Below are 15,892 nucleotides of genomic sequence, written 5' to 3' on the forward strand. Positions count from 1 at the left end.
TTTGAAAAGTGAAAATAAACTGGCAAAATTATTTTTAAGAATACATTTTATTTAACCTGAAAGATTCAAAATAATATCATTTTAACACGTAATCAATATAAAACATTATTTATGAGATTTTTGCTCTCTGTTTTCTATACTAAGTCTTCAACCTCAGATGTGTATTTTAAACTTATAGAACATTTTAACTGGGACTAGACACAATGTTAAGTTCTCAATAGCCACATATAGCCGGTGGCTGTTGTCTTGGACAGCAGAGTTCTAGACGAATCATAGTTAATGTGTTAACCACAGTTCTATTTGATTGACTGAGTCTACTGCATACTGGGCTTTGTGCTGAACACGGGGAATAAAGAGATAATTAGTGGTAATTGTAACAATGATGATGATGATTATTAAATTATTAATATAACTTAAAAAAGAACCAGATCCCTATGCAGCTTCTCTCAAATGCAGACAGACACCTGCCTGTACCTTGGCCTTTCCTGTCCAGATGCTTGGGTAGGTAGGATGGTCATCAGTGGTCACAGGGCTTTCATAGAAGAATATCCAAGATGGGCTTCTCATGCTTTGTAACCCAAGGGGTTTAAAATCAGCTGTGTTCACAGTACATCTTACTCCAGCAACCTTGGATGAATCGCATGCTGGTGACTCTGGGACTGGGAAGTGTTCTTCTCTTGCTTCTCAGCTTTTTAGAACATGCTTTGTGTCTGTCATGTTGTGTCGCTTCTGGTTTTCATGGGGCCACAACTCTCTGTTAAGTTAGTGGAAAACAGAGTGTGACTTCTCTTAAACTCTTTTGGGCCAGTGTCTACTCTGGAGGTGGCTTCTCTTCTCTCCACCTTCAGGATAATTCTGAGAATTCATAGAAACTTTGGTATCTTTTGGATTTAAAAAAAGTGTATTTGCTGGTGAGACTAAACAGTCATGCAAACTTAGTGTGAGTGACACTGAGTCTTCAGTTGTAGGGTCAAATTCAGGGCTTTAATTAGGGTCAAGTTCACTTTGATGTGTCTTCTTTCCCACTATGTTTTCTCTTCTGAATAGATTGGAATCATATCAACTGTATGTTTAGCTTAAACAATACAATTATACTTAGAAAATTTTGCTCCCTACTCTATGCAGTGAGCGCTTGCCTTGGGACGTGTAGGAGATGATAGCAAACAGCCTGCCCTTCCCTTGGTTGTCTTATTTCCCGTGTGTTTCTTGTACTATGAACTTTTCCTCCTGTTGAATGGGATTTTGATATTGATTGATATAACATATTGTTGTTACCATATAGTCTCTAAACAGAAGCCAGGTCTCTGATTTTAACCAAAACCATGGTCATCTGTTTTACCTTTGGAGGAAAATCGGACGTGTTGGCCTGAACTGAGGGACTGTGTGTTTCCTACATGGTGCCCTCCTTAGGGATTTTCTAGGGTCATTTTGATCCTATGTAATTTTAACCCTAAGTGCTGCTTTTAGAATCTGTCCCCTAAGATATTACACTACAGTAATGTCTGGTTTCTCTTTCTGGTGCCTTTTGTGACATAATTCAGACTGGTGACATGCTGTATTCCTTTTTTTAAAAAAAATAATTTTTATTTGTTTATTTTTTGGCTGTGCACAGGCTTTTCTGTAGTTGTGGTGAGCAGGGGCTGCTCTCTAGTTGCGGTGAATGGGCTTCTCATTGCGGTGGCTTTTCTTGTTGAGGAGCACAGGCTGCACGCTTCCTGGAGATTCCTCGCGCCGTGTAGTTGCAGCACCAGGGCTCAGTAGCTGTGGCTCCCGGGCTCTAGAGTGCAGGATCAGTAGTTGTGGTGCTTGGTCTTAGTTGCTCCATGGCACGTGGGACCTTCCCAAATCAGGGATCAAACCTGTGTCTCCTGTATTGGCAGGCAGATTCTTTACCACTGAGCTACCAGGGAAGCCCCTGCGTTCCCTTTTTAATGTAAAATATTTTCCAGTCTTCCTAAGTGATGAGAATATAGTTGGGGCTGGTATTTGTTGCCTTCTCTACATGTGCTGTACAGAGTCTAAAGAACCTTACTGTTGATCTGTGACATTATGGAGGAAACTTAGAGCCATGCCCGGAGTTAAAATATCGGACGAGCTCAAAGTGGCTTTTTTAGGGTTGATTGATGAATGCTTATGCCACAAGATACTAAAAGTCATAAAAATAAGCTAAGATTTCCCCAGAGTTTCATCTTTCCATGTTCTCTTTATCATGGATCATCAGTTGTTACAATAAAAGCAAAGGTCTTCCCTGACAGGGACTTGAGAAATATGTTGAAATCTGAAGATGGACTTCGTCTAAATGAAACTCACATGAAGCCAGGCTTCCTTGTATAGCTGTAATCTCTTGTAAGTACAACTTTCAACAAAGGGTAACTCAAGAAACCTTGAACAGTAATGTAAATATTTACCCTAAGGTTTATTTTGAAAATATCTCGGTATAGCAGCTTCACATAGTGAAATCATACAGAAAGCTTCCTAAACATTCCTTTTGCACCCTTCCTTCCCACCAGCTTCTCACTCAGGACAACAGTGGAAATCTCTCGTGTTCCGAGTGGAGTGCACTCTTGGGTGTGCTCTCCCACACCACACACTATTTCCTCTAGAACGTGTACTCTCTAGCTTTGATGGGTTTCCTTGTGAGCATGAGCTACCTTTGCTCCAGAATTCTGGTGAATGAAAGTTTCATATCATTTTGAATGTTTTGCTCTTATTTACTCTTTGATCTTGGTTTGAGACACATTGCTTATTCTTGATATAATGTGTTCAGTCAAGTCTTCTAAGACCCTGCAAACCAGATCAACCTGCCTTCACTCTTTCATTAAATCAGTGGGGCCACTACAAGGGGAGGTGTACAGTTATAATTACAGTATATACCAGACAGTGGGCCCAGAGCAACACTCCTCGCTTCCTCTCTTGTTCTCTCTTTAGAAATTATGTTGTTTAAATTATGCCTGACTCCCAAAGGTCATATGAAGCGGTAGCATGCATGCATGCTCAGTCGCTTCAGTATGTCTGACTCTGCGACCCCAGGGACTGTAGCCCTCCAGGCTCCTCTGTCCATGGGATTCTCCAGGCAAGAATACTGGAGAGGGTTGCTATGGCCTCCTCCAGGGGATCTTCCTGACCCAGGGACTGAACCTGCGTCACCTGTGTCTCCTGCATTGCAGGAGGATTCTTTACCACTGTGCCGCCAGGGGAGCCCATGAAGTGGTAGGTTTAGATGTGAATGGGTCTCACTGAATATGGCAGCTGTAAATACGGTGGTGGTGGTGGGGGCAATGGCTAGTGCCTTTTAGGTCTGGGTGTGACTTCTACTCCCAATCATTCTTTGAGTTACTGCCAGAGCAGAATATATGGCTATGGGTCCAGGGGAGAGGAAAACAGCTAAGGCTTCTTGATGTATCTTTATTTTTTATACAAGTTTGCTATAAAATTTATAGAAGCATCTGTATTAGGGTTCTCCAAAGAAACAGGATGTGTGTGTGTGTAATATATATGTATATATTTGGCTCAGGTGATTGTAGAGGCTTACAAATTCCAAGATCTGCAGGATGGGTTTGCAAACTGAAGAACCAGGAGAGCTGATAATGTAGTTTTAGTCTGAAGGCTGGCAGGCTTGAGATGATGTTTCAGTTCAAGTCTGGAGAGAGGAGAAAATTGATATCTCAGCTTGTAGGCAGTCAGGCAGAAGAAATTCTTTCCTACTCATCCCTTTTGTTATATTCTTGCCTTTAACTGAATGGATGGGGCCCACCCACAGTAGTGAGTGCAATCTGCTTTACCCAGGCTACCCAAAGGTTAATCTCATCCACAAACACCTTTATAGACACACTCAGAATAATGTTTGATCAAATATCTGGGTACTCTGGTGCCGAGTCAAGTTGACACATAAATTTATCCATAATAGTATTTACAAGATTGTAGGAGTATATAATTTACAATTCAGTTTCCATTCATGTACATGGATGGGGCTCAGATGGTAAAGAATATGCCTACAATGCAGAGACCCAGTTTTGGTCCCTGGGTCATGAAGATCCCCTGGAGAAGAGCATGACAATGCGATCCAGTACTCTTGCCTGGAGAATCCCATGCAACAAAGGAGCCTGGCAGGCCACAGTCCATGGGGTTGCAAAGAGCTGGGCACGATTGTGCAACTTTCACACTTTAATGTATGGGTATCCCTTGATGGATATGATCGTGTTTTTGCAGTTCAGTAAAAGGAAAGGCATGGGAAAGTTGTAATAAAATTATTTATCTCAAGTGTTTTTCTCAAAGGGTTATATTGATCCAGAGATATCTTTTATTCCACTCCATTTAACAACTTAGGGTGTATGCTTTATATTGCTGTCCTTGACATCAGGAAATAAGATAGTTCTTTCTCTGTTCTATGAAAAGATGATGTTCTTTTTCACCACAGAAGGTGCTATATCCACTGCATAAAGTCTCTAAATGGTTTATCCACCTCAAAAGGAATAGTTAGACCAGAGTTTCTGCCTGAATGATAGCTTAAAGAAAGCCTGTGTTTTTTTTTCCCCATTTGATTCATCTAACTTGTGTTGTCTCAGAGAAGGCTGCTTAAGCTGAGTCACCTCAGTATGATGCCTTCTGGGTTTTGTATTGTCAGCTTTCTTCATCTGAGAATTTGACTGAGAGACAAGTCTGTCAACAGACTGGTGGGGTTATTTGGGCCACAGTGCAGGGAAATACCTTTCAGGTGGGACAGGCTTTCTGGGTGTGGGGCTCTTTCTTTCAGAGGTGGCTTTAAAAGAGGGGTGGAAATACAGCTCCTAACTTTCTTAATCCAATTAACTGGGAGGCAAAATATGCTGTAATGTTGTAATTTCTGTGGTAAATCTCAGAGATCTTTGGATCAGTAACTGGCCAGTGGGCTTTCCTGGTGGCTCAGCTGGTAAAGAATCCGCCTGCAGTGTGGGAGACCTAGGTTTGATCCCTGGGTTGGGAAGATCCCCTGGAGAAGGGAATGGCTGCCCACTCCAGTATTCTGGCCTGGAGAATTCCATGGACTGTATAGTCCATGGGGTCGCAAAGAGCTGGACCTGACTGAGCGACTTTCACTTTCAGCTGGCCCAAAAGAAAGACTCACGAGAAATGTTGGCTTTACTAGAAGTCTGTGTTCATTCTTATTGCTGCCCTTCGTGCCTTCCGACCAGACTGCTTGGTCACACCCGATCCCTTTCTCACCCATGTCCCTTCCTCCGTGTGGTTTGTGGCTGGACAAGCACACCTCATTGCTCCAGATCTCCTGGGCTGTTTTTTGTGCTCATCCAGAGTCTCAAACTTGACCATCATCTTTTATTTCTAGCTATGTGCTTGCCCCTTTTGGTTGATGCGATTTTCAGCTTCTTTCTATTTTTGACTCTTCTCTAATTCTCCTCATTTCTAAATCCTTGAAATAAGCACCTCTTCCAGCTGCACTCTGGACTCTGGGGCCTCACCCTGTGCTTCCTTACCTAGGCCATGGTGGGAGGGGTAAAGGAGGAGAAACCCAACAAATATCCGATGATGTCCAATTTTAAAAAAATCCTGCGCTTAACTCCATAGCTAACTTTAGAAGCAACTTTAGAAGCAGAATCATTTTATAGTGATTTGGATTGACAGTGTTAGTCGCTCAGTGGTGTCCAACTCTTTGCGACCCCATGGGCTGTATCCCGCCAGGCTCCTCTGCCCATGGAATTCTCCAGGCAAGAATACTGGAGTGGGGGCATTGTATTCACTTTGTATTTACATCTTGTCAAAATAAACTCTACAAATTAATTTGCTTTTAGAGTGCTTTTTTGTTTTTAAGGAGCTTCCCAGGTAGCGTGTGGAAGAATCTGCCTGCCAATGCAGCAGACACAGGTTCAATCCCTGGATCAGGAGGATCTCCTGGAGAAGAAAATGGCAACCCACTCCAGTGTGCTTGCCTGGAAAATTCCATGGGCAGAGGAGCCTAGTGGAATACAGTATATGGGATCGCAAAGATTGGACTCAATTGCATGTGCACGCACGCGCGCACACACACACACACACAGATTTGGATTAAATTTATATATAAAATAAGTAAATATAATTATTTCATTCCTAGATTATTTTCTTTTCCAGACTTGTGCTTGCTCAGGTCAGAATTTTACTCCTCTAGAACGTTATTAGTAAATCACTAAGAGAAATGTAAAATCTGCCACTAATAAGCAGCCTTTAACATGGATGGGGTAGAGGGCAAAGCCAAAGGGAGAAAATTAGGAAATTTGAGAAATATCTATTTTGGAATGGATAATTTTTAGATTATATATCTATCTAGTAAGTTCCCAGCATTTTAAGGACCAACAGGAGTTTGATGACAAAAGAATTAGGTGACTAAAACATACAGGAAACCAATCCTAGTAATTAGCCTTATTTAGGTATCATAATGTTACTTTGCTCAGGGACTCAAGCAAAAAGTCTGTCTTCCAAAGTTTTCTAAATAATGAAACATTGTTATAGTTGAATAAAATTTTTCTACTGCAAGAAAGCTCTTTGTCAGAAGGAATTAAGAATTAATTATGTTCATATAATTAGACTTGGTTTTGCTCATTCACAGTAAAAAAATGGTGGTGGCTTGCTGGTCATAAAGCACTCTAAAAACAAATTAATCTGTAGAGTTTATTTTGACAAGAAGTAAATACAAAGGTAAAGCATAGTTTGTGTAGTAGTATTATCGTGGCACTCTTGGGCATAATTTATATATAAAGAAAATAAAAGAGCAAACATACTTTCAAGCTGATTGCCTGTAAAGAACTTAATTGAAAACAGTTTTCTCCTTTAAAAAAGTGATTTATTTTAAATGTGCTTTTAAAAACAAAGGTCTTATTGATAACGATTTTAAGTAGATTATCTCAATGTGGGGTTTAAGTAAAAGGTCAAATCTTGTCGAAGTATTTTTGGTATGACTCAGTTCTGGTCACAGACACACTTTATCAAGAAAATGAAATTAGTTAACATTTTCAGGTCTGAGTACTTGTTTAAAGAGGCAGCAACTTTTTTTTTTCTTCCCACAAATAAAGATTTCAGGGGGAGAACTTTGATTGAGAAACACGGAAAATTCAAAATTCAAAATGCTGTTGTATACGTGTTCTTTAAACAAGTTAATACTATATGAGAGGGGAAAAGCATTGGCTATGCTATACTAGAAGAAGGAACTTAATGCATGTGTATAATTTTTGCAGTGTGGCCCGATTAATCTCAGATCATTTTGCTTGAAATTGGTTGCATTTATTCAGTTTATTCAACTAAAGGGCCTACATTTGTATCAGAAAATGTGGAACTTTTAACTTAAATAGGCGTTAATCTTTCACCTACTCTAGACCCTGTCCTGAGCATCTGTGACTTGCTTTTTTCCTGAGTCTAGTATGATTCCTGCAATTGGCCAATGATGGTCATGCAGCCAGTCACAGTAGGGCAGGGTCCATTTGCTGATGGTCTGTGTGACTCAGCACCCACGGATGTTTAGTCATTTAGCTCCTTTCCCAAGGAATAAGCCCCAACCATTTGAGCAGTTAACCTTTGTGAGTCTAGAGGTTCATCAGAAGCAGGAAAGAAAGGATCTTTTCACTTTTCTTCTCTGTCCTGCTGCTCTCCCCGGCTTTGTGAGTGACACCTGAAGTCTGTACTCAGCAGAGAACAAGTGGGACTCAGGTCCCTAGAAGGCACTGCTTGGTAAAATCTCTGAGCATCCTAAACTATTAAGCAAGAGTCTATTATTCCTACTTCTCCCTGATGGGGAAGCCTCTTTAACATTGAACTTCATTGTCTGTACCCCATTTCCTGCTAAAAGGAAGTGGTTTTCCTCTAGGAATCTGAGGCGGACCAGTGCTTGGGTGTCTAAGCCCTCCAAGCCTCCCTTCTGTTTGCATCCCTAACCTCTGATTCCCTGGTGGCTCAGATGGTTAAGAATCGGCCTGCAATGCAGGAGGGCCAGGTTTGATCCCTGGGTCGGGAAGATCCCCTGGAGAAGGAAATGGCAACCCACTCCAGTGTCTTTGCCTGGAGAATTCCACGGACAGAGGAGCATGCGTCGCAAAGAGTTGGAGACGACTGAGTGATTATTACTTTCACGTTTCACAGTCTCTGATTAGATGTGAGAGATACTTCCAGGCTCTTCCTGCATTTCTATCTTAAAGGTTCTCCATTACCCCCTTTTTCCTTACTAACAGAACCCTGATTTTTTTCCTTATTGACAGCAGCGTGCCCAACCCCGGGCGGTGGATCCTGACTGGTCTAGGCCAATTAAGATATCTTTCCCAGTCTCCTTTGCAGGAGCTGGTGCAGCTATTCTGTGACCATGGAGTACAAACAGGCCTGACTCTGTTATGTGAGAATGATAAACCTACACCCACATAAGCTACCGTCATTGCCTTCCATTCAGTTCAGTTCAGTCGCTCAGTCATGTCCAACTCCTTGTGACCCCATGAATCGCAGCACGCCAGGCTTCCCTGTCTATCACCAACTCCTGGAGTTTACCCAAACCCATGTCCATCGAGTGGGCAATGCCATCCAGCCATCTCATCCTCTGTCGTCCCCTTCTCCTCCTGCTCAAAATCCTTCCCAGCATCAGGGTCGTTTCCAATGAGTCAACTCTTCACATGAGGTGGCCAGAGTATTGGAGTTTCAGCTTCAACATCAGTCCTTCCAATGAACACCCAGGACTGATCTCCTTTAGGATGGACTGGTTGGATCTCCTTGCAGTCCAAGGGACTCTCAAGAGTCTTCTCCAACACCACAGTTCAAAAGCATCAATTCTTCGGCACTCAGCTTTCTTCACAGTCCAACTCTCACATCCATACAGGACCACTGGAAAAACTATAGGCTTGACTAGATGGACATTTGTCGGCAAAGTAATGTCTCTGCTTTTTAACATGCTGTCTAGGTTGGTCATAACTTTCCTTCCAAGGAGTAAGTGTCTTTAAATTTCATGGCTGCAAGCACCATCTGCAGTGATTTTGGAGCCCCCAAAAATAAAGTCTGACACTGTTTCCACTGTTTCCCCATCTATTTCCCATGAAGTGATGGGACCAGATGCCATGATCTTAGTTTTCTGAATGTTGAGCTTTAGGCCAACTTTTTCACTCTCCTCTCTCACTTTCATCAAGAGGCTCCTTAGTTCTTCTTCACTTTCTGCCATAAGGGTGGTGTCATCTGCATATCTACGGTTATTGATATTTCTCCTGGCAATCTTGATTCCAGCTTATGCTTCTTCCATCCCACTGTTTCTCATGATGTACTCTGCATATAAGTTAAATAAGCAGGGTGACAATATACAGCCTTGATGTATTCCTTTTCCTATTTGGAACCAGTCTGTTGTTCCATGTTCAGTTCTAACTGTTGCTTCCTGACCTGCATACAGGTTTCTCAAGAGGCAGGTCAGGTGGTCTGGTATTCCCATCTCTTTCAGAATTTTCCACAGTTTATTGTGATCCACACAGTCAAAGGCTTTGGCATAGTCAATAAAGCAGAAATAGATGTTTTTCTGGAACTCTCTTGCTTTTTTGATGATCCATCGGATGTTGGCAACTTGATCACAAACTACCCCACAATTGCACTCATCTCACACACTCTAGTAAAGTAATGCTCAAAATTCTCCAAGCCAGGCTTCAGTAATACGTGAACTGTGAACTTCCAGATGTTCCACCTGGTTTTAAAAAAGGCAGAGGAACCAGAGGTCTGTTGGGATTCTTATTTATTCCCAGACTGGGTGGTTTGTTCTGTGATCCTTGGTCACAGGATCTTTTCACAGCTACCCTGGCAAACTCCGTGGAAGTTCACCAGGAAGCCCTCCATGGGGCACATGGGAATTTCTGGATCCTTTCTATTCATAAGGGAGCTGAGGAAGACTTCGGGGTGCTACCTCAGATCTTTGTCTTCTTTTTCTCTTTCTACTTTTTGGACATGCCACGCGGCATGTGGGATCTTAGCCCCCCAACCAGGGATCGAACCTGTGCCCCCTGCAGTGGAGGTGCAGAGTCCTAACCATTGGACTGCCAGGGAATTCCCACAGATCTCTTTCTAATCATACCATTTCCCTTTCCCCCTCCCCCCATGAGATTTTTCTATACTGATGAGGAAATTATTCTGGGATGAGGTTTCTTCTTGGAGCCCCAATAGGAAGCGGGGCCAGGAACCCCTCAACTTTGGACTTTCCCCTCAGCTTTTACCTAACGACCTCTTACTTTGAGATTTAGGCCCAAGGCAAAGGAACCAGGCCACACTTGTCTCTCTGCTTGTGTCTCTTATTTTGAAGTCACCATTTACTGGAAAGTTTAATTTACCCTGTTGACTGGGAGGAAATATTTCTAAGTCATTCCCTCCTTTCTGCTGAGTTGCTTTTTCCCCTTCTCTGAGGGCATAATGGTGGAAAGACTGCAGAAAATCTGATTTATAGGAGAGAATGAACTAAGAATACAGCTTAACATATATAAAAAATGATCCCCATCATGCTTATTCTTATGAGTTGTCTTGCCCAAAACTTCACTCTTCAGAAATCCATTAACTGCTCCAAGGTAATCACAAATCTGAGAATAAGGACTGAGGTGAGGAATGACTGACAGGCATTTGTCACCGAAAAAGCACCAAAAAATGTTGAGTAGCTGTATTACCCTTTATGTATCAGTACTTAAAAAGAGATTTTTTATTTTTGGCTGTGTTGCACAGCCTGTGAGATCTTAGTTCCCTGACCAGGAATTGAACCCTGAGCCCCTGCACTGAAAGCGCAGAGTCCTAGCCGCTGGACCACCAGGGAATTCCCAGAGATCTTTTGTAATTAATAAAATTGTTGAATATTTTTGGGTATTAGAAATAAAAGTGGGTGTAAAAAAATAAAATGGGCTTTAAGAGGTTATAATATACTTTTGCAGGGGCAAATTAGGCTCTAGGCAATGGCTGTTGCCAATGCTTCACTGTCCCCACTTGCAACAATTCTTTCAGTGCCCTAGCATCTCTGTGACTTCAACTGAGTCCCAGTCATCTGTCAAGCAGTCACTTCCTTTGCTAATTTGGTTTAAGATGTCACAACCTCCTTAATTGCATTTAAAAACTTAAATGTGCTCTTGTTCGTATTCCTTATAAATGACAATTCATGTTCCTGTTAAAGAATTTATTTATTTGCCTGCATTAGGTCTTAGTTTCAGCATGCAGAATATTCAGTCTTTGTTGAAGCATGTGGGATCTTTTAGCTGCAGCATGCAGGATCTTTATGGAGAAGGAAATGGCAACCCATGCCAGTATTCTTGCCTGGAGAATCCCCTTGGACAGAAGAGTCTGGCAGGCTGCAGTCCATGGGGTGCCAAAGAGTCAGACATGCCTGAGCAACAAAGCACATGCAGGATCTTTAGTTGTGGCTCGTGGGATCTAGTTCCCTGACCAGGGATCTAACCCTGCATTGGGAGCACAGAGTCTTAGCCACTGTGTCACCAGGGTAGCCCCTCATGTTCATTTTAGAAAATACAGATAAGCATAATAAAAGTCAGTTGCAACCACTGTCTAGAGACAACCACCACTAATACCTTGGTGTATGTGTGTGCTAAGTCGCTTCAGTCATGTCTGACTCTGTGCAACCCCGTGGACTGTAGTGTGTCAGACTCCGCTGTCCATGGGATTCTCTCATGGACAAGAATAGGTAAGAATACTGGAGTGGGTTGCCAAGCCCTCCTCCAGGGGATCTTCCCATTGCAGGGATAGAACCCGCTCTCCTATGTCTCCTTCATTGGCAGGTGGGTTTACCACTAGTGCCACCTGGGAAGCCTATCTGGGTGTACATCCTTTATTAATTATTCTTCTACAAGTTGCCTTAAGTGGCTGCAGGATATAGGTCACGTTCATTTTTATCAGTTATAAACAACAGTTTATTTGTGGTTTAACAACAACTTCAAACCATTAACCATTAACATTCAGAGCCTATCACAGAGTCGGATATGACTGGGCAATTGAGCACACACACAGATACACAGACAAGTCATGGGGAAGTTATTTTTGACAGGGAGGTCTTGCCTAAAATCACTGCATACCTTTGTTTGTTTTGCTTCTCAAACTCAGAACTTTCCTCCCTCTTTTACATTGATCAAAATCCTCCCTGTCTCTTGGGGTCCAAGAGAAGTTTTGCCCATTTAACCTTCAACTATCTTGCTCACAGTGTTCTTCCCTTTCCCTGAATCCCTTATTACATGTGTTGTTCATTTAGTGCTCATTTGTACATTTTCTCAAATTATTGCCCAACTGTTTAATGTCTCGTAGAAGTGTTTAGGGCCAGAAAGCACTTTCACGATCACCCAGTTTATTTAAAAAATGAGACCCAGAGATCTTTTTATTACAAAGATTCTAGAGTTGGGATTAAATCCCTGTTCCCCTGACTCCCAATCTGGCTTTTCACTATCTCAGATTGCACCACCTCATTGACTAAGCTAGCTAATAACCCTTAAACGCTAGGAGCTACTATTAGCACATTCTCCATTTTAGGGATGAGGAAATTGATGTGCAGATAAGTTGAATACTTCAACTCAAGGTCAAACAGTTTGTGACCATGTGGAAACTGGCTGCACCCAGACCACTGACTCCAGGATTCCTGGTATTAATTCCACTTGGTATTGCCTCACAGCCATGCTGTAACTCCAGAAAGGAGAGTTGGATGAGAACTGAAGACTGGGTTTGACAAATAGGAAATTTTTTACTTTTGCTAGGGAAACTTCAATGTAAGAGTGGGACTGGAAACTAAATTACAGGAAGTGAGGAATGAATGGGAGTTGAGGCAGCTGAGGGCCCGAGGACCACAAATAGACTTGGTGGTGAATGAAAGGGCACGTAGGGTAGTGGTTTGAGGAGTGGGTGGAATTGAGGGAAGCCTGGTGTTATTGACTGATGGGTTGGATGGAAAAAACTCAGTAACTGATGAAATATCCTAGAAGATATTTCATCTTTCATCTTTCCTAGAAGAGGAAAATGAGGATGGGATCAAAATGCAGGAGTTATTGGGTGTAGAAAGGAGTAGGGTATTTTTCTTTTTGGACAAGAAAAAAGTGCAGAAGATGAGTGGAAATAAAACTGGAAAGGTGAAAGGCATGGATGTTGTGGATGACTTTTTCATTTGGAAGTTAGGATGGGGGGCTCAAAGAACCTAGAAGAGTTTTGAAGTACTGCTATAAGGAAATGCAATAGAGGGATATATTTAGGGCAGAGCTGAGCTCTTAAATTTATAACTTAGGTAATCAACAGGGTTTTGAGATTCTCTCTAGTAGTATTGAAAAACTTAGAACTGGAAATCAGTTCTAAGGGGACTGTCAGTGAGAGGAAACAGGTCAGGATAAAAGGGCAAGAAAGCAGAAATGTTGATGAGGACATTGTTGATGTGACTGCCAAGTATTTCTGTCTGTATTATTGATGACCAAGAGTTCATGACTTGTCATGGATATGTCTCATATACTTTTACATTAAAATTTTTTAAAATTAATTAACTAATTAATTTTATTTTTGGCTGTGCTGGGTCTTCGGTGCTGTGTGGGCTTTTCTCTAGTTGCAGCAAGACAGGACAACTAGACAACTAGACAACTCTCAGGTTTCTCATTGCAGTGTCTTCTCTTGTTGCGGAGGATGGACTCTAGAGCACAGGCTCAATAGCTCTGGCGCACCAGCTCAGTTGCTCCTCGGCATGTGGGATTCTCCTGGATCAGAGATAGAACCCGTGTCTCCTGCATTGACAAATGGATTCTTTACCACTGAGCCACCAGGGAAGCCCACTTTGCATTTTTTTGATATGCTTAAAGACGAAGAACACACAGGCATAAATATGTTTTCAGATTAAACAACCAAAGTCCACTTAATTCACTTCTTACCTTTCCTTACAAACTTTGGTCCCGGAGAAGATGGAAGGGGAGGTATTTACTCAAGAGTACATTTTATCATTCCATGTGTATTACTAGCTAAGTCATGTCCAGCTCTTCGAGACCCCATGGACTGTAGCTTGCTAGGCTCTTCTGTCCATGGAATTGTCTAGGCAAGGATACTGGAGTGGGTTGCCATTCCCTTCTCCAGGGGATCTTCCTGACCTAGGGTTTGAACTTGGGTCTGCTGTATTGCAGGCAGATTCTTTACCATCTGAGTCAATGGTGGTGGGTATATGTTGATGGGTGGTAAGGGAAGTGAGGATCTCTTCCAGCCACCCGTGGGACCCCTAGAGTGCTGAGTCACTGTCTTTAAGATGGACGAGATACCACGTCTTTTAGTGGATGCCAGGAGTGACTTCATGGTGACAATGTTCTTGCTAGGCCAAGAGCCCCAGGAAGAACCACAGGCCCTTTGGTTTATGGGGCTAGCTGGGAGTAGCCATGGTTCATATCAGTTACCACCTGCCATCAGCTGTTTTCTCTCTACTTGGTCCCAACCAATGTAGCACACTTCTTAAAAGTTCAAACTGGCATTATGTCACCACCATAACATTGCTTACAATTGTAGGCCTAGAGGATTTTGCTAATTTAATCAGTAGTCTGGTGATCAAAGGGAGAAGGCTTATAACATGGGCACTGGGCCAAAGAAACAATCTCACGAGGGGTTTTCCTGGCATTTTCTCCGGCTACAGGTATGGGGGGAGAAGTGTCAGGAAGGGCTGATTAACTGGGAGTCAAGGAAGAATTGAGGGTTGGATGTTTGGTGAGGCGGAGAAAGAGGTTTAGTGGGAGAAGGGGCAAGGGAAGAGTGTAAGGCAGAGAGCAGGGTTTTTAGGCTTATGTTTTAGGTGCATTCTGACGCAGGGTAGTGTGACGTCTCTCGCTCTGACGCAGAGGCGAGCATGAACTTGGGAGTCAGACCAGCATGGTTTAGAATCCCAGCCCCTGCCGTCTCTAAATAGGGGTGCTGTAGCCGAGCTTTTGGTTTGCTGTGAGAGTTATAGATAACAATGTGAAATTACTGATAGAGTGCCTGGCACTCACTGTCTGGGAAGTCGGATTGGCCGAGTCATCAAGGAGAACACTGAAGTTACTCGGATGCTGGCAGGACTCCAGGGGCGAGAAACACTTGGAGCCAGATGCCAAGACCTTCAGACCCACTGAGGGAGTGGGTGGAAAAGGATGGTATTACACGATGGATAGCACATGCTTCAAGGGAAGAGTGCCTTGAGGAAAGATAGAACAGCAATGGTTTGGAAAAGACAAGGCTCTTCCATAAGTGGTGCTGGGAAAACTGGACAGCTTCATGTAAAAGAATGAAATTAGGACACTCCCTAACAACCATACACAAGAATAAACTCAAAATAGATGAAAGACCTAAATGTAAGACTGGACACTATAAAAGTCCTAGAGGAAAACCTAGGAAGAAAACTCTTTGACATAAATCACAGCAACATCTTTTTTCACCCACTTCCTGGAATAAAAAAATTAAAAACAAAAATAAACAAATAGGACCTAATGAAACTTAAAAGCTTTTGCACAGCAAAGAAAACTGTAAATAAGATGAAAAGACAACCCTCAGAATGGGGGAAAATATTTACAAGTGAAGCAAGTGACATGGGACTAATCTCTAAAATATACAAACAGCTCATGAAGTGCAATATCAAAAAAACAAACAACCCAATCAAAAAACGAGCAGAAGACTTAAGTAGAAATTTCTCTGAAGAAGACATACAGATGGCCAACAAATACGTGAAAAGATGCTCAGCATCCCTCTTTAATAGAGAAAGGCGAATCAAAATTACAATGAGGTATCACCTCACACCAGTCAGAATGGCCATCATGAAGAAAATCTACAAACAATAAATGCTCACTCGCTTCAGTTGTGGCTGACTCTTTGTGGCCCCATGGACTGTAATCTGCCAGTCTCCTCCGTCTGTGGGATTTCCCAGGCAAGAATACTGGAGTGGGTTGCCATTTCCTTCTCT

This window comes from Giraffa tippelskirchi, chromosome 12 (assembly GCF_054371585.1).
Source record: "Giraffa tippelskirchi isolate mGirTip1 chromosome 12, T2T-mGirTip1v1.2.pri, whole genome shotgun sequence".
NCBI lineage: Eukaryota > Metazoa > Chordata > Mammalia > Artiodactyla > Giraffidae > Giraffa > Giraffa tippelskirchi.